This window comes from Papaver somniferum, chromosome 6, assembly GCF_003573695.1.
Source record: "Papaver somniferum cultivar HN1 chromosome 6, ASM357369v1, whole genome shotgun sequence".
NCBI lineage: Eukaryota > Viridiplantae > Streptophyta > Magnoliopsida > Ranunculales > Papaveraceae > Papaver > Papaver somniferum.
The window spans coordinates 20,565,836-20,588,440 of NC_039363.1; the positions used below are offsets into that span (position 1 = coordinate 20,565,836).

The 22,605-nt window shown below is 38.3% G+C and overlaps 1 pseudogene; it reads right to left on the reverse strand.

Moving 5' to 3' along the window:
• Positions 1-8,001: 8,001 nt before the first annotated feature.
• LOC113287146 lies at positions 8,002-9,595 on the reverse strand (annotated as a pseudogene).
• Positions 9,596-22,605: the final 13,010 nt, after the last annotated feature.

The following is a 22,605-nucleotide window of genomic DNA, read 5'->3' on the forward strand; positions in this document are numbered from 1 at the left end:
GTTGGGACATCCAACGGAAGAATGTTTCATTATAAGGAGCATACTCGAACGAAAGCGCGCCTCTGGAGAGCTTAAGGCGGATACACATGCAATTTAGCGCGACCCCTTTCCCCGCCATTAAAGCAGAAGGAGGAAAAGGATTAGGGTATGAAAGATGAACTACTAAGTGTAAACAGCCCTCCCCATTGTTTCCACGGTAAGAATAAAATTATTTTTTGGAATTTACAAAGCCAAAGGCGCCTGATAGACTGACGAATTTACAAAAGGATACGGGTATGCCAAAGGCGCCTGAACAGCTAACAAATCCACAAAAGGTCACAGGAATTCCAAAGGCACCTGATAGACTGACAAATTTACAAAAGGCCAGGGTATGCCAAAGGCGCCCGAACAGCTGAAAAATACACAAAAGGTCACAGGAATGCCAAAGGCGCCTGATAGACTGACAAATTTACAAAAGGCTACGGGTGTGCCAAAGGCGCTCGAACAGCTGATAAATCTACGAAAGGTCACAGGAATTCCCTGATCGACTGACAAATTTACAAAAGGCTACGGGTGCGCCTAAGGCACCCGAACATTTGACAAAACTACAAAAGTTCACAAGAATTCCAAAGGCGCCTGATCGACTGACAAATTTACAAAAGTCTATGGGTATGCCAAAGGCGCCCTCACAGCTGACAAATCTACAAAAGGTCACAGGAATGCCTAAGGCATCCAAATTGCTGACGAATCCAAAAAAGGTCGTAGGATCTCCTAAGACAGCCGACCGACTAAATAACTCAGCGGAAAGCCGCAGGAATGGCAAGAATAACAAAAAGAGTAGGCGCGTTTATACAAAGAAAATAGGAGTAGGTGCGTTTATCCATCGCCCGCCCATCCAACCGCTTCTTAAAAATAAAAAAAAAAAAAAGAGGAAGGGAGTAGGCGCGTTTATTCATCAACCGCCCACTCTTTAGATACAAATAAAAGAGAAGTAGGAACATTCTTTTACCGCTCGCCTACCACAACGTTTCGAGAGAAAAAAAGGTGGGGAGTAGGCGCGTTTATACATCGCAAAGCCAACGACATATAAAAAAAACACATAAAACAACAAAAAAGGGGGTGGAAAATAAGCGCATCACCAAAACACTCAGCCACATCCCCTTGACAACAAGAGAGGCGAATCATGAATAGCCAAAGCTACATGGGGCCAAGAATAATGAAAACACTAATAATAGATTAATAATTTATTAAGCACCAGATTAATATCCCAAGACTAGCAAAAACGAAACGCAACAACATAACAAACACAACATCCAAAGAAAAGTCCAATACAAACAAAAATAAAGGGGTGGGGGGTGGGGTGGGGGCAAAAGCATAGACAACGCAAAGAGGAAGCGCTTTAAGCAAACTAAAGCGTAGCCAATTCCCGTTGTTTATCCTCAAGCTCGGCACGAACTTTTTCTTCTTCGGTCTCTGCCTGTAGCACCTCATCATTAGTTATACTACATCAGGAAGCAACAAATTCAAATCTCCTTCTTGCTAGAAGTCGCCTCAGAGCGCTTCTTCAGCTCCTCCTCTAGCTTAGAAATCTGACTTGAAATCCGACCATGATGGTCGTTACGAATCTTCACCTTCGCCAACAACTCTTCTAACCAAGTTACTGGAAATTGAACGTTGATTGCGGATCGCACAACAGTCTCTCAGACGCGCATTATTGTCGCGTCAATAGGGTTGTCCCCCACACGCGTGAGTTGATCAGCGACCTCCAAGAGATTCCTGGTCATATAACACATAATGTGAATGTCCAGGAGACCCACCTTCGCCATGTGACCACCACCGCGCTCGACGATATCTCTATAAGCAGCAGCAAAAATGGTTGGAACCCGAAAGCCATGGATAAGGGTGTGAGTGGAAGGATTCACTCCAGCCTCGGTGGCACTCACCACTAAAAGGAAACGAATTTGTGCATCCTCAGAGCCTTCTGCCACAACAAGGGTGAATGGTACATCAAAAACAGGAATATCGGTCTGCTTCTCCGTGGAGGCAGACGCACCACTACCATCCATCTTAGTGCGCTTAGAAGACCCATCGCCGCTGAGGACTACGCGCCTCACACCATCCGTATCAGGTTTAATAGGCTCCTTACGCTTCTTACCCATACCCTGGCGCCAATGATAACATGTTAGCAAAAGGATAGTTATGAAGGAGCGTAAGTAAAAAAAAAAAGAAATAGAAGGGACTAACCTCAGGAATCTATAAGTCTGGAGAAATATCAGCAGGTTTAGGGAGAGAGATAGAAGAGCTAGAAGAAGACTCAGAGTCACTAGTAGAGCCCGATAGAAGAGCATCATTGCAAAAATAACTTAGATTTAAAAAAAAAAAAAAAAGAGGAGAGAGGAAGGAAAAATAATAAGAACGAAGACACGTATTAAATAAGGGGTTACCTATAGTATCATTAGCAGTTAATGCCACGTGGGATGAGGACCCACCAAAAACTGACCGACTAGACCTAGAAGGGCTCATTGATTGCAGAACGGCGCCAGGAGACACCAGAGGTTCTCCCCTAACACAGACAGTTTCAGCCCGAAGTGGATGAACCGACGATATATGACGGCACGGAGACACCCAACCAATCCCTTTGGGAAGGCTGACCCCTAGATTCCTCAACTGGTCCACAAATGAAGGAGTTGGACTTCTACTTGCACCCACAGGAGGCTGCGACGCGCTTCTCTGATGGCCCTGCTGAGGCTGTAAGGACGAGGTATTAGCAGAAGAACAAAGACGCGGAGCAGACAACTGGGATCCCTCACGCCTAGCTTTCTTCCTAAGGCTCTTTTCAGTTCAATCACACTCGGACATGTTCAGATACTCTTCCATCACGTAAGAAAAGGGCTTCCACCCCAAGAGATGAGAAGGAGAAGCTTCCTGAGAAAGTAATTCCCACCGCTTATTTCATAAAAATACGGGGGGTGGGGGAGGTGTAATAATAGGTAAACAGAAATGCAAAGCAAAAGAAACAACAAATACATGTGGTGCCAAGGGACTAGAAGGTGGTCTTACATCTATCCGCGGAGGCTTACGGTCGGAAAATGACCCCTTCTTCGGCATTACAGGCTCATGACCTTCAGGAGGAGCCCAAGAAGTCACTAAAGGATCCAAGGGGCGACCCTTAGTGGCTGGAAAAAGGCGATGCTCAGTAGCTACAACATCATCAAGTTTAATCCAGCCAGATGCATGGAGTGCTCGAAGGTTCTGAAGGGAAAAGTCACGGGGAGGAGATGATTCGCGCAATAGGAAATTCAAAGCTCGACTTCGTAAGACATCATGGTACTCGTGGGCCCTTTCAGTAACCGCCAAGGGGCGCGCGGAGACGGGCTGCTTGAATGAAAAGTTGATCCCTCGATCAGACAGACATGTCGCCCCCTTAAAGACATAACGATCAAAACTAGCGATGACATCCCCAATATCAGATATTTCTGAAGGAGGAAACCTATGGGGAACCCCTTGATCAAACCCAACTTTCCAAGCTGCACGATCAGGGTTGTAGGACATGGTAATAAACTTTCCAGCATGAAAACCAGAGAGATAACCAGGCAACACAGCCATCGTCGAGTCAAAGTATGCCTCTTTTAGAAGCTTTGTCGAGTCTAACTTCGTGTCGAAAGGCGCGGTGAAATCATAATGCGCTGGACCCGGTCGACCGTCTTGATAAGGGAATGGGGCAAAGTACTTAGCCACATCCAAATGCTTGCCAACATCGCCCTTGGGTATTTTACCCTTAAGATTCCAAAGATACATTTGCGGGTAGCCGTAAACAACAGGAACCCTCTTGATCGAACCATCGTCTTGCCTAACGTCCTCCTCACGATGAATCGCTAGCTCATTGGGATCAGGGGCGCATGGAGGAACGTTCTCCTAATACCACGCTTGCATGAAGGAGGCCGGAATATATGTCTCAATCTTGTGAGATGAACCCACTGTGCGAAGGTCCTGACAGAACAAGTCCATATGGCGATACAAACCACCTAGGAACATCGGTGCAAGCGGGAAAGAGACGCCGCGAGATAGAAACACCGCCATTGGCAAGAGTTCACCCTTAATTGTATCCTGGGGAATGTATTCAAACACATCATGACAGAGCCCAAATAAAATAAAAGCGGCCAACTCCGCACGGGGATTCTTCTCTTTCCGCTTGGAGGGAAGAACTTTTCTATCAACTACCCGCGGAGCCCAATACTTCAGCCAAAGAGGAAAGGAAGCACGGCGATTGGTTTTAGTAACCCATTCCGGACCATCTTCTGTTGAAGGAGATGATGAGCCATGGATCGCCTCATAAGCGCGGATGGAGCTAGATAGTAGTCGCTCGCCCGTCGGGTGCGTCAGAGAAGTCTTTTTCTCTTCAAACCACTTAGCTTCCCCTTCCATAACAGATGAAGATACCCCTTTCTTGTCTGAGCCATCAACCTTCTTGCCCTCGCCTTGCATCAGCAACACCTGGTCTTTCCGCAGCAGTTCACGGCGAGAATCGTCTTTACATTTCAACAGATAAGTACATAATTCTTTATCCTCGTCGTTCAGCGCTCCATAGGAAGCCGCCTCATCATATGAACGACTATCGTGGATCAGTAACCCTGTAAGGGCGACCACATCCTCTAGAAAGATGAATGCTTCTCCCCACGTTGTAAAATGAGTATGGAAAGGAGGTACCCAGCGACAAAAAAGCCGTGTTATGTCGCATATACATCTCTTCACGTACCGCTTAAGGGATGAGTATATAGCTTCGTCAATGCCCGCTCTACGAAGGGTAACCACATGACCAGGATTGGAGAGTATGTGAGATGCCCAATGCGGCCGCACCGGGTGAGTTTTTGACTTGAACCGAATGTCAATAAGAGGAAGATCATGGTCGCCACGATGAATGTTCATTCGCGGCAAAGTTTTAAACGCAAAAGCGTCCATAATCTCCGACTCAGGTTGCATGAGCCATCCAGGAGTGGAATGATAAGGTAAAACAGGAGGATTTAGAGGGCGAGAAATTAAGACATTGTCAAGAGGAAAAACGTGCTTACCTACGCGGAGCTCCCTTAGCCTCAGTGCGCGTTTCAGAGCGGGTCCGCTTGTAAACTCCGCGATTGTATATGACTTACCATCTGCTGGAAAAGGTAGATGGATTTCATATTGTTCTGAGTATTCGGTCTCCTCGGAGCCTTCATTCACGGTTCGTTCAGATTCATCAGACGAACTACTGGCGGAACTGCTAGACATGGCGAGTGTATGGATATGTTTAAAAGGAGGAAAGAAGAAGAAAGGTGAAGGGGAAACAAACTAACACCCCTATATTTAGAGAACCTCAGACGCTAAACGTGGAAGTTACCCAAAGGGAATGACAACCTTCGGGAACCAAAACTTGCACGATGGAAGGTCAAGCGTCGCCCATGATCATAAAATCAATAAAGAGGAGGGGATCCTCACCTCAACCGCGTATGAAAGGAGGGAAAGGGCGCTCGAGAAGATCTTCATGACTATTGGGTCATTTAACAATTAACCCAACATTCAGGGGACTAATGTTGATACATGAAACATAATACCCCTTAACGGGTTCGGGGTGCCCCTAAGAGGGGAGGTGAACCTAGTATGAAACAAGGGACTTGGGGACTAGGCCTAAGTCCAACAAGAAAATACCCATGAAGCAAGAAGGACAAGGAAAGGATTAACAAATAAGGAGGAGGTTATATTAAGGAATGGCATTAGGAGTAATTAAGGAGGATTAGGACATGTGTCATGATGACATAAAAGGAGGGACTTTTGGGAAAGTATATATAAAGAAGGACAAGGTACAATACAAAGGCAACTCTCTCTCTCTCTCTCTTACTATTCGTAGAAAAGTGAGGTCATTTGGTGTAGCTAGAATGGGTAGGACCAGAATCAAATTCACCCCTCAACAGACATCAGCTAAGGGAATCAAATGTGCATAGTTTTACGGGATTCGAGAGGCATAAGGAGCGCTACTTTAACTAAATTGTTGTGACAGTTTAATAAAGTTGATACGTCCGACGTAATTGATTGGATACGACTTGATTGATCTTGGATATTGATCTTTGGTATCTTTCAAGTACTCTCACGCCATAATCAGGTTCATGGACTTGTATCCGTTATATATTGATTGTGAGAGAAAGAGATATAAAATCTATATATAATTCCTGATTGAGATTCATTAAGTGGTAACTCTCGGAATTGTATATGCGTTTTCTCCATACAGGTTTCCTAAGAAAAATTTGGTTGGTGTATTTTGGTACCCCTGCATTTCCAGCGGTAATATTAATCAACAAAAACATTTAGACCTTGTGGTAGACTTCCATTTTATATTAAGCGATACTTACTACATTTACACTTCCTTATAAAGTAACTTGATTTCATGACGACAATAATAACATCAAACTATATTAAATCCATGCGCATGAAGTTTATAGAGTTAATCGCATTCGAAATAGTTAAACTCTCTTCCATTTTCTTCAATAAATTGGGCTTGAGTCATGATTTTCTGAAAAACAGATAAACGACAAGTTCGTTAATATGATTTTAATTAAACTATGATGGAATCTTTCAAAATGAGGACAAAGGTATTAAAATACTCACTAGTTCATCGTAGGACAATCCAGGACTATTATCGTGAAACATTTATAAAACTTTTGTACAACATTTGTAGTGGCGGAACCAGAATTAGGATTGAGGGGGGACTAAATACTACACATAAGGTAGATTAATATTAAACATATGATAAATTATAGGGGTTTTTATATGGTTTATAGGATTTTAGGGAGGCTGGAGCCAAGGTTAGTCAACCCTAGGCTCCGTCCCTGAACGTCTGACCTCCTTATTGATGAATGAAAATATTAATATAAGTCTCTCATTCGCTCTTAATTTTCATTACGCAAAGCTACAAACCTTTGACACACACTATCCCATAAAAACTGACTGGTCATATTTCTCCTTGCAATATGTAGCCAACATCGTTTAAGAGCAACATCTTCTTTCATGGTAAAGAGAGGGAGAGCATTTGGGTTTAGTGTACATGTGATTGAAATGGATCATCTTTAAGAATGTTGAAATAAGCTTCATAAAGAAAAGGTTTGACGTTAGCTTGCTGCCATACATCTAGAGTTATTTCGATCACTTCATCTTCAGTTAACCGTTAAATGTTTCTCGAACAATTTTCATTACCTGAGCAAGAAATCGCATGACTGCATGATTAATTGCTTGAAAACAAGCAGATAATCCATGGGCATTTCGGTTTTGTGGTTTCCTGTATATGAAACGAACATTGTGAAAAAATAATCCAGAAAGACATGTGCGACATGATCATTAATAACAGGTCCGAGAGTATGAAAAACATAGGCTTTACAAATAGCTAAATTCTTTGTTAAGTATATTTAGGACCACCAGATCTGATAGACATGTTTTTGAGATTTCTTTCTACATAGTGGGATATTAGGAGTTCATACATATCTGTTAAAGGACAAACCAAAGACACACGGTTCAGTTGTACTGCCAACGGTTTAATTTGAAACACGCGGTGGATCATAAGTCGCTTACGGTTGGAAAAATATTGCGCGGCTCTTGTGGGACCGTAATGGACAAATCAATAAATTTGTCATTTTCCTATCAGTTTTTCTCTTTTGATCATTCCATAACGGGGTCAGAATGGGCAAATCATAGGAACTGTTCTAAGACTAAGTCTAATGAAGGAGGTAAGGGGTTACTTGCATAGTCCCGCCACGTCATGTAGAGGCCCACACGTCATATAGGAGCCCAAGAATGTTCTAGTTATATAAAACAGTGAAGGTGGGCCCAAAATTTAATAAAGTATATTTTATCAGTTTTTTTATTATAATAAAAGTGTAAACGAGGTTGCATTTTTTTTATTTTTTTATTTTTTTCAAGGATTCGATCGTTACGTATTTTGAACTCCCCTCCCACCTCACCTGTTTTTGAGCAGAGAAGGGAAATTTTAATTTAACTGAGTTTACACCACAATTTTCCATCATTGTCATTAATTTAATTGGGTTTACACCACAATTTTCCATCATTATCGTTACCTCCCATTCCTCTCCAAGACTCGGCCTAAGGTCTTAGAAGTTAAACAAAACTAGAATATTTTTTCCTGCATTGGACATTACAATTATTCTTTGATAGCTTTAAATCGTTGGAAATCTGATTTTATTTTTGCTAGTCATGCAGTGGATGGAAACCATTGACCGAAAATCCGCCATCTACACAAATAACTTGGCCAGTTATGTAAGAAGCAGCTGGGAGGCATAGGAAAGCAACCAGAGATGAAACATCCTTTGGTTCTCCTATACGACGGATTGGGGTTCTTGCGATGATGCTGTCTACATACTCCTTGTCTTGTAGCCTCTGTAATTAACAGAGGTATAAATCAGGGAGGAATTAAAGGGTAAAGCAAGAAACATGATCAGTATGAATCTGTTGCCTCTAATTTCACACACTCCCCTGTTCCGATAGAGAAGTAGAAAAAAACTCAACAAGTTGAGGCATAAAAAAGTTATACCGGCTCCAGAGGTGGAGTTCTGATGACCCATGGTGCGACGCAATTGACACGAATCTCGTCTTTGGCCCATTCACAAGCGAAACTCTTGGTAATTTGATTGATTGCCCCTGAAAATAGCATGAATATGTATTTGAGTTAATCCTTCTGAAACTCAATGTTTCAGTCATCGAAATCTCTCAGATTAAAATGTTCCATTACCTTTACAAGCTGAATAATTGGACAACATAGGTAAAGCAACGACTCCAGCAACAGAGGAAATGAAAACAATGTTTCCTGAACCGGATGCTTTCAAGAGAGGGTGCGCAAGTGTTGAGAAATGATAAGCAGAATCCAAGGTTGTTGTCATGACTTTTATGTGATCCTCCGCGGTGAAGTCCAAAGTATTTTTGAATATGTATAAAGCAGCACTGTTTACCTGTAACGTGTAAAGAACTTCCAATTACCTGTAACGTATCATCTCTATAATTTCAAATTTTCAACCAAGCACACAAGCTAGGGGTGGATTAGCACCGTTGAGTGAATCAACTTACAAGGATGTTGAGCTTTCCACCGAAAACCGTTGAAACAGTTTTCATCAATTCCTCGCGTTCAGCTGGAACGGAAACATCACAGACTGAACCGGTGACTTTATAACCTTTTGCCTCCCAGTCTTTTAAGCAATTATCAATATCGTCTTTGTTGCACCTAGCCCGGCCAGTTCCTCTACAATAGCATGCCTGTTCATTACACAGAGAGTGAACATTAGAAAAATTCTGAATTTCAAATCTAAGCAAAAAAATAATAATAATGAGTAGTAGTTACAAGTACCCAATCCCTTTAGTTGCACCGGTGTCAAGAGCAGTCATTCCTTTGAGAGACCATCTTAGACTCAGGTTACTAGCACTACCCTCTGCCATGGTTCGTGGATTTCCTCTCTAAAAGTATAATCTCCTAGGTGATAACAAGGGGATGAAGCAACCAGGAATTTAAAGATCTACCAGTAGATTAGTTGAATAATTCATCCACTTTAAAGTTAAAAGTAGGGCCGCTCAATAATGCATGCACTGCCAGAGCCGTGTTTAACTTTGTTACTGTAATTGGTTTTCATTCATCATATATAGTGGGAAAATCGGATTTGGGCTTCAAGTCTAAGCCGTCAACAGGCCCAACCTTAGATTCGCAGCATCTGGAATCGCATCATTCTGCACTACGTAGCGGCTCTCCCAGTGCTCTGCGAGGGGCACAACTACTACATTCACCATCTCTGGTCACTATCTCTAAAGACTGCCAAAACCTGGTCCCCTTTAGTCACTGATGCAAACAGTTAATCCAGTCAAGGGCGCCGTCTCACCAGTCCAACTTGAGTCTAATGCCGCAAAATTCAAATTTCTCACGCACTTGTTAGATTTGATAGTGACGCATGCCGACAAATGATTCATAAACTTGGTCAACACTCTCTGTATTACAGCCACGAACTACGTAATATTTCTGGAAAAAATACGGCTTAGTCCAAAAATCAATTCAAAAGTACGGTTTAGTCCAGTCCGAGTCAACTAGGTACAAATTAGTCCAAAATATGGGAAAGTACACTAATTACCCTTTTTATTTACACTTTAGTCCAAATATTTATAATTTGGTCCACAGTGACTCATGATGATGTCAGCAATTTTAAATAATATATAAATTATTAAAAAACAATTTATCTTTCGAACCGCTCGTCCATAATTCATAAACTTTATATATTCGGAAAGCTCTTTCCAAGATCCACAAAAAGAGTACCCATATGTCTATATAATTTTCATTTTTTTAAAATGTTAATTTATAATAGTGTGTACAATTGTGTTTTCACTACCTATGTTAAGCAACTACTATGCATGACCTCTAATAGCAATTAACCAAGATTCAATAAGACATCGATATATATATGTTCTGGGGAATAAGATGTGATTGGTAGCCATCTGCAGTAATTATCATCCGTACGTCCTCCATCGCGAGTTGCTTATTAAAATTCAATTTCTTCAGAGCTGTAGGAAGTGGATTGTTGAAAACATTGTAGATTTTATCACCACCTGGGCGTCTGCACCCAAATACGAATATTAACACAAAAGAGTATGCACCACTTTGTACATATAACAAAAAACCAGATAGTAAAGGAAAAATGCAGTCACATACATATCCTCAAGATGTTCTTTGTGAATTCCATCGAAAAGAAACATATACAAAACAAGATTCAGGTTATGTCATCCCGTAAGTCACCCCCATTGTATATTTTCAAACGTAAGTCAGGTCAAGGGCTTCATAATTCAAAAACTATGGTCAGCATCAACATGTGCACAACTATGTACACATTAATAATAAACATGTGTACAACTATCTACACATGTTGGCTAAAGAGTGAATCCTTTTCCAGGCAAGAACAACCAACAAGAACCGAGAATAATTGTTCTACAACATTTTACTATCAGGCAAGCTCAAACATACACGGAGATGAAATGAAACAGGTGTAATTAAACTTACGAAAAAGCAAGATACGGTAACCATTCAATCACCTTTTTTAAATGTAATTTATGTTCATATAAGAGACCAAATTATTGTTCATATACTAAGAAACCATGTGTACGCAAAAAATGAGTTAAAATGTCTTAACAGTTGAAAGCATTACCTGGTTCCCTATTTCTGAAATTGAAGCAACATGTTACTACTGAATGTCGATATTAACGTAATCTGATACTTTATGAGAAATTAAACTTGAACCAGAAAAACTATTAATAATCATCATGTGTACAAATATGTACACATTAACAATATACAGGTGCAAAATTATGTATACATTTCAACATGAGTACAACTATGTACACATTGATATTAAACAGGTGTACAAAAATATACTCGTGAATAACCAACGGGTGTACAAATATGTACACATTAACAAGCTACATATGTGCATATTAATAATCAGTTGGTGTACAATTACGTACATAAGATCAATCAACAGGTGTACAACTAAGTACACATTAACAATAAACAAGTGTACAACTATGTACACATTAACAATCAAAGTTTAATTTAGTCTAATTAATAGGAGATGGAGACTAATACTACTAATGTAAGTATGGCATACTGTTTTTAGTTATTATGAAACGCGCAGTTTCCATGATTATCTCCTAAGCCTTTGGCCTATGCTACTGGTACTCCTAGAATTTTTATTACATTTGTGGAAAGATGACTAGTATGTCAGGATCATCCGACGATATAAAATGCATTAAGTGATTCTTACTGTTAGGATTTCCAAAGCCTTAACAGTTCCAGGTTATAATATTTTATTTTCATGGTAACAATACCAAGAAAACTGATAAAAGTAAAGCAAAAACATATCAAAGCTGAAAGGCAAGAAAACACTATTGGAAAAAAGAACTAGAACAATAAAAGAAGATTAAAAAGTACCTGGCTCATGAACAATATTAACACTCCCAAGGTCCTGTTGCGTGCATGCTCGTGGAATTTTCCCAATAGGGGTACTGTTTAGAGTTTCTCCCATTAGCTTACCCTAACGTACATGAAAACAACATATTTTTGTAAACTAGAGAAGGCATAGCAGTTTACTTGCAATAAAACTATGATTTGAAACTACTACCTCTTCATCCATCCACTCAAAGTTTAATTTTTTTCGAGAACAATCTAGAAAATGTAAATATACAGATCTAAAACCTGATTCAGAACTCAAACTGGCTTGATTGCACTCTATGGATGAGCAACTTCAGAGAAGTTAGACCTTCATTTTCATACATCTATAACTTATTTTAACACTGTCAAAACCTGCATTCATAAATCTCATGAAATTCGTGTTAAACATGCCACTATTAGTAGTTCATTATATCTACTACTCGTAATCCCTGATGAGATAATTGCATACCCAAAATTTCATCTTGGATAGGCTGAACAATAATAAAGCAAAAATGTACACGAGAGGAGATTACCTTAAATCCGAATGTGGCTGCTTTAATTGAGGCATCATACATCCATGTGATCTGTCATTATCCTTTATTTATAAATCTTTGTAATGTAAGCTTTCATGTTGTTATTTCTGTCAATCATATTTTCTTCCTTTTTCCAACAAAACATCTTTGACGTCCAAGTCGCCATTCTTTTTTAATCAAATAACACTAAAAACTTGGTGCTCCTTCTTTACATAAATCGTTTGTCACTCGTTCAATTTTATTGAATAATTCATTGTACAATACCGTCAAGAACTTAAAATCATAATTTAGCATGTACACATTCACAACCATTAGGTGTACAACTATGTACACATTAACAATCTCCATATGTATAATTATGTTTCCCATCTGCAATTCAACATATTGAAGAGTCAGATAAAATTTACACTGATAATCCAAATATGTAGTCAAACTCATTAAACCAGACACAAGGATGTAAATTTAAAAATGATGGTGATTCCCTTGACAAGCTGAACCGGCATAACTCTGCAAAACCATGCATTGCTATAAAAGCATTCTTTATCGCATATATAAAAATGATTGATTCCAACAACACCAGCTATATATGCCTTTCTGTAGTATAAAAAGAAAGGCAAGAAGATCAAACATCATTAATGTGTACAAATATGTACACGATAACAATAAACAAAGTGTACAACGATGTACACATGATATTCAGCATGTGTACAACTATGTACATTATAACAATCAACATGTGTATAACAATATACCCATTAATATTCAGCAGGCGTACAGCTAAGTTCGCATATACAACAGACGTTGACATCTAAAATAGGAAATGATAATGTTAAAGGTGCAAGAATATGGCTTCGTATAATTATGTGCCATTTATCAGCAAACAAAAAGAAAAACCCAATATGCAAAAAAAAAGAAAAAAAAAAAAAAGTGGAGATACAAAGAAACAACAGAATGCCAAACATTAACAAAATGCGTTTTTCATCTATAATTGTTAAACCCATAACTAATTAGTTCCCATGAAAAAATACAAGTAAGGAACCTAAACAGAAGTAGTTGTAGGTTCACAATAAATATTCTCCATATAATGTGAAGAAATAAAAGAAGGCCAAGTTATAGTTATATAATGGCATTGTGCTAAATTTTCATTTCCCAAGGGATACGTACCATAAATCCAACTCCCAGTTTGTACTTTCAGGCGAGTTTTACATCCCAATTTGCTAAGTTACAACATCCCATTTGAACACTCCATCTGAAAAATCTAGCTAGTCTTCCTATCAACTCGAAATAGTGGTCCTACGCACACTATCCAACTAGCAGAAACCGTAATTTCAAGGATGTCGCAATCATTGATTTTTCTGAAATGTAAATGGGTCATCATTGAAGTAATTATGTGACATCAATAATAAGTACAAAAAAGAATTAATCAACAATAAAATTATTTCTACCACTCTCCTATGCCACCTAGAAGTCAATTTTGCTTGCAATAAATCATAGATTACTGCCAATTAAAACATTGACAGTTTACCTTTTAAGAGCTCCCTTGAGAAACTCTCTTAATCTCGAAATGATAGTATGTATGCTCTATTTCTATATAGGCAATTTTTGAGCCTCCGTGCTTGGATATGTAAGTACCATACTAGAAGAAAAAAGTGTGAAGTTGGTAGGTCCACAAGCTTGAAAACATATCAGGTAATTCCTCTGTTGAAAAAGAAGTCCCTTACTGAACCATAACTGACGTATCTTAAATAATTAAGGAGGTCAAAGTTTCACCAAATTCTTTTTTTTTATATCGATAAAGTTTCACCCTATTCAACATATTATAAGAGAAAACAAGCATTGGTGAGCAAACCTTTGCTGTCACTAGGAGGAAATGTTATCGCTAAGCTGACATCATGAGTGTGAGCTCTTACATAACCAAAATAGACCCACTTCTTCATCACTGTTTGTAGAGGAACTAGCATTTCCAGACTTGATAGTGTCACTAGAGAGCTTATATCGGATTAACTGCATAGCAAATGATAACACGGATTATTAGCATTACAAAAATAAGAAGTACGTAAAATCAAAACCTAAAAATATAGCAACCAAGGGTTATAAAAGCTAGCTGGACCTCTCAATTGATGTCTAAACATCTTAACATTTCAATCAAAAAGAACAATTAGGGGTAAAACCAGATTTCTAATACTTAAATACCGAAATAAAAAAAAAACAATGATAAATAAAACAACAATTTCTTACAATCAAGAAGAACTAGCTAGGAATTGAACTGACCTTTTGTTCGGTGTTGCTGAAAGATGTGATGTCCATATAGAGAGATCCATGAAATCGAAATTATCATCATCGTCTCACTTCCCTTCCTCAAAATGACGTGAATTCCTGTGTGTAACTTCTTCATCAAATGAATCTCAATTCCTTGTCCATGTAAATCATTACTCCAAAATAATTATAGAACGTTGTTTCTCTAATTTCCTAACCACAAATAACACAAACCTCTGCATAAGGACTAAAGTATCCAAGCCTACTGAATCTCAAACCCTAAAAATATACAAAAGAAATAACAAATCATATAAAGAAAATCAAAATTGGAAGGAATAATTACAAGAGCAAATGTATCAACAAGATATGCTCGTCGTTTACCTTTCTTTATACTCATCTGATAAATCCGTCCATAATAAAATGATGAGTCAAAGATGGAGTAGCGGAAAACCTAATCGACGATGAAGACAAAGAAAAATTGGAATTCTATCAGTAATTGTTGTTCCTAATCATTTTTGTTGCAATTGTTGTTGGTGATTTCTTCTCTCTTCCACAAAGTCTCAAGCTAATTCTTCAAGTACAGATGATGATGTCGGATTCAGGCATCGATACTTTTGGTTTTGAAAATGGCGATTGTATCGATTTACGTTTTCATGGACTTGTTGAGATTTGCTTTTAGGTTTTTCTCTTGACAAAACCTAATTCATTTCAGAAACGAGAAGAGAGAATAAACGAATAAGCTATGAACAAACGACTATGGATTTTACATAAGGGTTATTTTTGTCATCTAAAAAATTCATTTTGGACTAAATCGTTCCGAAAAGGACTAACTCGTTCTACATTTGGCAAATTTGTATTTCCTAGTATTAAGCTTTAGTTGACAGGACTAGAGCGTCCAAAGCCCACCAAAAATGGGATTAAACGTTAATTTCTACAATATTTCTTTACGAATCAGATGACCACGGGACCGAAATTTCGAATTCCACCCCGTAAGTTATCCGAGAAGTAACCGGTTAGCAGGTGTTAAGCCAGTGCAATAATAACGTGTAGTCAGTAATAGAGTATCAGCAGTTAGTTAAAAAATGATTTTTCACCTAACTGTTAATAGCTGTTACAGGCTGTAATTACAGTGAGCTGTCATGTTGACTTTTAATCTTTTCTTCTTACTCTTTAAATAATTTGTCCTCTTCCTGGTTTTGTAATGAAAAAAATATTAGAGCATCTGTCCATCGACTCTATGCTTCTAACATGGTATCAGAGCCATCTCTGATTACCAAAACCTAAAACAATCAAAGAACAAAAAAAACTCAAACTTTTCAATACAATTTTTTTTCAAGATCTTTGATAGATACATTTTTGTGTCTAATTTGTCCTCAATGTTCTGTATTGTTGGTACTCGATTTCGTACTTATTTTGGTGTTTTATGTGTTTGTAGGTATTTTTGGTAAATAGACATTTTTGGAAATTTTGGCTCGAAAAGTTGTTAAAGGCACCTTGGAAAAATTACTAAAGGCACCCTCGTTTTAGATAAGGGCACCCCCAGAGCACCCGCAGAACGGATTCAGGGCACTTCATCTTCAACACTCAAATTATGTTTTTGGCGGGAAATTTGGTTCTTCTTCAACATAAATTAGGGTTCGATTTTGGAGAAGATTTAAGGAGACTCAATGGTTGAAATTTCATGGGAAGGCTTGTTTAAGCTTAACAGGCATGGTATGATCAATGGTTTGGGTTAGAATTGGCTGGAGCGTCAGATGGAATAAATCAGGAAGTTACGTGTTTTGATAAACCCGATATTGTTGTTTTGGATTTGGATGACTTCTAGTAAGATTAAAACGCTACAATCAGTTGGACTGGGCCTGTTGCAGATAAACAGGACAGGTAATTGCATCAAATTCAAAAAAATAGGGTTGGAGAATCATATTTGAGCAAAACAGGGAGGATATATCTTCTCGGGTTTATTTCCGGGAAGTGTGTGCTGTAACTGGAGGCTTGCGTGTGGAAACTGGGGTTTTGGTGACTTTTGGAACGTGTTTGTAGCATGACAGCTAAGGAGTAACGCTTGGGTTGATAAATCAGGGAAGAAAATCCTTGACTGGCAGTGAAGAATATTATCGAGTAATGAAAGAATATATGGAGTTATGACGCATGATTACGGTACATGAAGGAGTATATAAGGTGTGGTGGAGTAATAGAGAGGGGACGAAGAGTTTGAGAGATTACAGAGCTGTGAAAGTCGAGTTGCAGAAGAATCACCATATCTGCTGCTGTGAAGAACACCAAGAACATAAGATGCGCAACAGCAGTCGTTTATGCTACAGTACCTACGACAGTTTACAGTTATCGTTCTTTGTAACAATGCGGTTTGTAACAAATATAATTGTTACAAACCCGGTTTTAATTGATTTTTCTCCCATTTCATCATTTGTACACCACCTTTGAGCAATAAAAATGAATTTTGAGCGTGTTTTCCTAATGATGAGCTAAACCCAATCCTTGGGGCGACGGAGGAAGTCATTCTTTCAAGAATTATGTGGTAATATTTATTTATAAATTTATGCAATATTTTTATATGAATACTTGCATTGATAAAAAAATTAAATTAAATGATTTTTATAATCAAATGTGTTTTCTCTTGATGATGCATGCTTAGTTTTAGACTCTTGATGCGTTATACTTGCGACGAATATTTGATATTTTGGGAATCTGATTTTGGCAATACTTTAGAATTAAATCAACTGTTTAAATGGCATGGTATAAATTAATTTAGAACCACATAAGTATTGATGAATGGTGAAATCCTAGCTCCAGCCTCTCCATAATTTTCACAACATATCAACATTTATTTGCTTTATTTTCTTTGCTTTAAAATTAAGTCTAAAATCTATTGCTTTCACAAGTCTTAAACGAATCATTTACTACAACTCAATTGAAAATCACATCAATCTTCATATGTTTCATCTTTTTCTTAAATTTTTTTCATCAAATCTCAAATCAATTAATCAATGAATCCATTAAAACCTTCTTCAAATCCTTTAAAACTCAGTATTTCTTCTCCTGCAAAGCTTAATTCAACCAATTTTATTCTCTGGAAATCTCAGATAGTTACACTGCTAAACAGCTTTGATTTATACAAATACGTGGATGGATCTACACCAGCACCACCAGAATTTGTTCGAGATCCAATTACTCAAACTCCAATCGAAAATCCTGATTATCTTGAATGGATTCACCAAGATCAGCTTCTTCTCTCTTGGCTTATTTCTTGCTTATCTGATGAAACACATTTTTCAATTCTTGGAAGTACTTCATCTTTAACTGCTTGGCAAACACTGGAGAACAACTATAATTCATTTGTAAAATCTCGTCCGATGCAACCCAAGAACGATTTACAACATTTACGCAAAGGAAATGAATTAATGAAATTTTATTTCAGTCGTGCTAAGCCTATTGCTCATCAACTTGCTCAAGTAAGTAGACCTGTTCTTGATGAAGATCTTGTTTTTCATATTTTGAATGGCTTACCATCAGAGTTCAACGCTTTCGGCACTGCAATCAACACTCAGCAACTTAAGAGTCTTGAAACAATCTCATCCAATGATCTTCTAAGTTTACTCTTAAGTGAAGAACATCTAGTACTTGATTCTCAATCTGATGTTCCAATTGCTTCTGCAAATCTTGATCATAATAATGTACCCTCACAAATTTCATCTGAATCTCCATATTCATCATCAAATCAACAATCTAGAGTGTCTTCTGATTAGCATTCTGGTAATTCAACTGGTGAATTTTACTTTAGAGGAGGAAGATTTGACAGAGGAGGTTTTAGAGGAGGCAGATTTGATAGAGAAGGTTTTCGTGGTAATTTTAGAGGATGTAGATTTGATAGAGAAATTTTTTGTGGTGGTTATGGTGCTAGACATTCCAATTTCTTTCCTCATCCTTCTTCCTCATCACAGGTTGTTTGCCAAATCTGTATCAAACCTGGTCATCTTGCACCTGAATGTAAATTTAGGTATCACAAAGGTGCCTCAGACTACACACAAGCTCACAATGTTTACTTTGATGATGGTTCTTATGACACTTTCTATGATGATTATTGGCCTTCAGAACCTGAAGCTTATGAAGTTTACAATGATGATTACTCATCTTCTTTTCCTTCCACTAGTGGTGAAAACTGGGCACCAGACTCTGGAGCTACTCATCATATTACCAATGATTTGAGTAGTCTCAATCTCCACTCAGAGTATTAAAGAGCAGAGCAGGTGAAAGTTGGCAATGGCGAAGGTTTGTCTATTCACTACATTGGGAATTCTCATTTCTCCACTAGTTCTTCTAACTTTATTATGAACAATGTTCTTCATGTGCCTGATATGTCTAAAAATCTGCTTTCTGTTCTTCAGTTTACAAAAGACAATAACTGTTATTTTGAGTTTCATCCTTCTCATTTTTGTGTTAATGATCTTCATACTCACAAGGAACTACTACAGGGAGGTGTTAGGAATGGCATATATGACCTCAACTTTGATTCTCCCACCTTTACGACTTTTGTTTCAACTACTTCTTCTTCAACAGCTTGGACTTGGACATCCATCATTCAGAACATTAAAGCACATATTATCTACAATTGATGCTTCTATATCAACTCATTTGAATCCTTAAATTTGTACTGAATGTCAATTGGCTAAGTCTCATAGTCTACCTTACCCTAGTTCTGTCAATAAAGTTTCATATGGTCCTTTGGATCTCATCCATTCTGATGTATAATGTTATCCTGTGAAGTCTGACAATGGTTTTAAGTACTATGTGATCTTTGTTGATACTTTTAGCAGATTTACATGGTTGTACCCTTTGGCTTATAAATCTGAACTCTTTTCTACTTTTCAAACATTCAAAGCTCATGTTGAAAATTATTTTGGTACATCAATAAAAATGCTACAAACTGATTGGGGTGGTGAATATAGAAATATTTCTTCTTTTCTAACAAGTTGTGGAGTCCTTCACAGAGTAAGTTGTCCTCATGAGCACCAGCAAAATGGCACTGCAGAAAGAAAGCACAGGCATATAGTGGAAACTTGACTTGCTTTACTCAATCATGCTTCAATGCCTTCCTCCTTCTGGTCTTATGCCTTTGAGACTTCTAGTTATCTCATCAACAGGATTCCAACTCCAGTTCTTGGTAATTATACACCATTACAGTCTCTTTATGATTAGTCTCCAGATTACAACTTTCTTAAAATCTTTGGATGTGCCTGCTATCCATGTATTAGACCTTACAACAAGCATAAACTAGAGGATAGATCTGTCAAATGTCTTTTCTTGGTTACATCACTATGCATAAGGGATACAGATGCTTGAATCCTTCTACAAATAAACTTATCATTTCAAGCAATGTAGTGTTTGATGAGTCTGAGTTTCCCTATCAAAAACTTTTCTTTGATACTCCTACACAGGCACCCACTTCAACTTCTGTTTCCATATCATCTTCATCATCTCTTTCTTTGGATCAGAATGTTATAATTTCACCTCCTCCTACATCACCATCTCCATTACCATCTTCAACTCCACCACCAGCTTCACCACCAATTGTACCTCCACCATCTTCCCCTCCACCCAATTTATCTCAGTCACCAACTTTATCTCCACCACCTGCACCTCCTGTTTCAACTACTAACTCTCACTCTATGATTACCAGAAGTAAAACTGGCATTTCAAAACCCTCAGCATTTACATCCATCTCTGCTGAAACTATGGATACTCCTACTACCTTTGCAGAAGCCAACGAAATTCCAGTTTGGAGAACTGGCATGTGTGAGGAAATAGATGCTCTTATTCAAAATGGTACTTGGGATTATGTACCTTTTAGATCATGCATGAATGTGATTGGCTGCAAATGGGTGTTTAGAGTGAAAAAGAATGTTGATGGTACTTTTCAGAGATGTAAGGCCAGACTTGTAGCCAAAGGCTATACCCAAGTAGAGAGCATTGATTATGAGGACACATTTAGTCCAGTAGTGAAGCCAACTACCATTAGATTAATGATCTCTGTTGCTTTATTTAAAGGTTGGTCTATCAGGCAACTAGATGTGAAGAATGCTTTTCTTCATGGATTTCTTAATGAGGAAGTTTACATGCAGCAACCTCCTGGCTTCATCAACAATGAATATCCCACTCATGTTTGTACATTAAAGAAATCTCTTTATGGTCTCAAACAGGCTCCTAGAGCTTGGTTTGAGAGACTTATCCAATTTCTTGCTTCTTAGGGATTTTATTTCTTCTAAAACAGATACCTCCTTGTTCTTCAAAGTCTCGTCTGCTGCCTCTCTTTATGTTCTCATCTATGTTGATGATATATTAGTCACAGGCAGTTCTGACTCCGCAATTCAGTCACTTATTGCTTCTTTGAGCTCTGAATTTGCTATCAAAGACTTGGGTCCTCTTCGTTTCTTTCTTGGTATTCATGCTACATATACTGCCCCAGGAATTCATCTCAGCCAACAGCAGGTAACTAATCTTCTTGAGAAGACTCAACTTTTATCATCTAAGTCGATATCCACTCCCATTGCTCTTGCCAACACTCATGCTAAATCATCTCCACCAGCATTTGATAATCCTCATCTCTACAGAAGTATTGTTGGTGCCTTGCAATACTTAACCATCACCAAGCCTGACATCTCATTTGCAGTCAATAGAGCTTGTCAGTTCATGCATAGTCCATCTGTTGATGACTGGAGTGCTGTTAAGAGAATCCTGCGCTATTTAAATGGCACTAGATCTCATGGCTTGCAATGCAAGAGAGCCTATGCTCTTCCTCTACAAATGTTTTGTGATGCTGATTGGGGGGGAGATCTTATTTATAGAAGATCTACCAGTGGCATGGCTTTGTTCTTAGGACCTAGTCTGATTTCATGGTGCTCTCGCAAGCAAAAATTTGTTTCTCGCTCCAGCACTGAAGCAGAATACAGGGCTATCGCTGAACAACTTCTGAGCTTCTCTGGGTTCAATCTCTTCTTGGTGAATTACATCTTCCAGTTTCAGGTACTCCTACTCTTTGGTGTAACAATATGGGTGCTACACACTTATCCGCTAATCCCATTTTTCACAATCTCATGATACATGTGGAAATTTCTTTTCACTTTGTTAGAGAGTTAGTTGCTATGAAAGCTTTGCAGGTTTGCCACATATCTACTAAAAATCAACTTGCAGACACTCTGACAAATGTGTTAACCTCGTCGAGATTTGAGTTTATCCGTGACAAGCTTAATGTCTCTGTTCCATATGTCATTCTCTTGGGTGTGTGTGTGTGGAGGGGGGGTGCAATAATAACGTGCAATCAGTAATAGAGTATCATCAATTAGTTACAAAATGATTTTCCACCTGATGGCTAATAGCAGTTACAAACTGTAATTACAGTGAGCTGTCATGTTGACTTTTAATCTTTTCTTCATGTTCTTTAAATAAGTTGTACTCTTCCTGGTTTTGTAACGAAAAAAACATTAGAGCATTTTTCCATCGACTCTGTGCTTCTAACAGTAGGAGACTCAAATTTTCGAAATCACTTAAAAAGCAAATGAATTGGAAGATTAGAAATCTCATATACCGTTTTGGTGTAGCTTTATTATCATGGAACAACTTGAGACAATAAGTGAATTATCCGACAATGACCAAACTAAATTTGGATCGGCTTGAGATTTCTCAGTTATGCTGTGCTAGTGGGTTTTGTTTTTTAAAGGTTCTAGTTTCTATAGTTCTACTTTTATAAACTTTCTGGGTGTGTTTGGCACGGAAGTAGTTGAGGGTGTAGTTCAGTCAATTAGAGGAGTTAAGGATAAAATTCAAATCGTA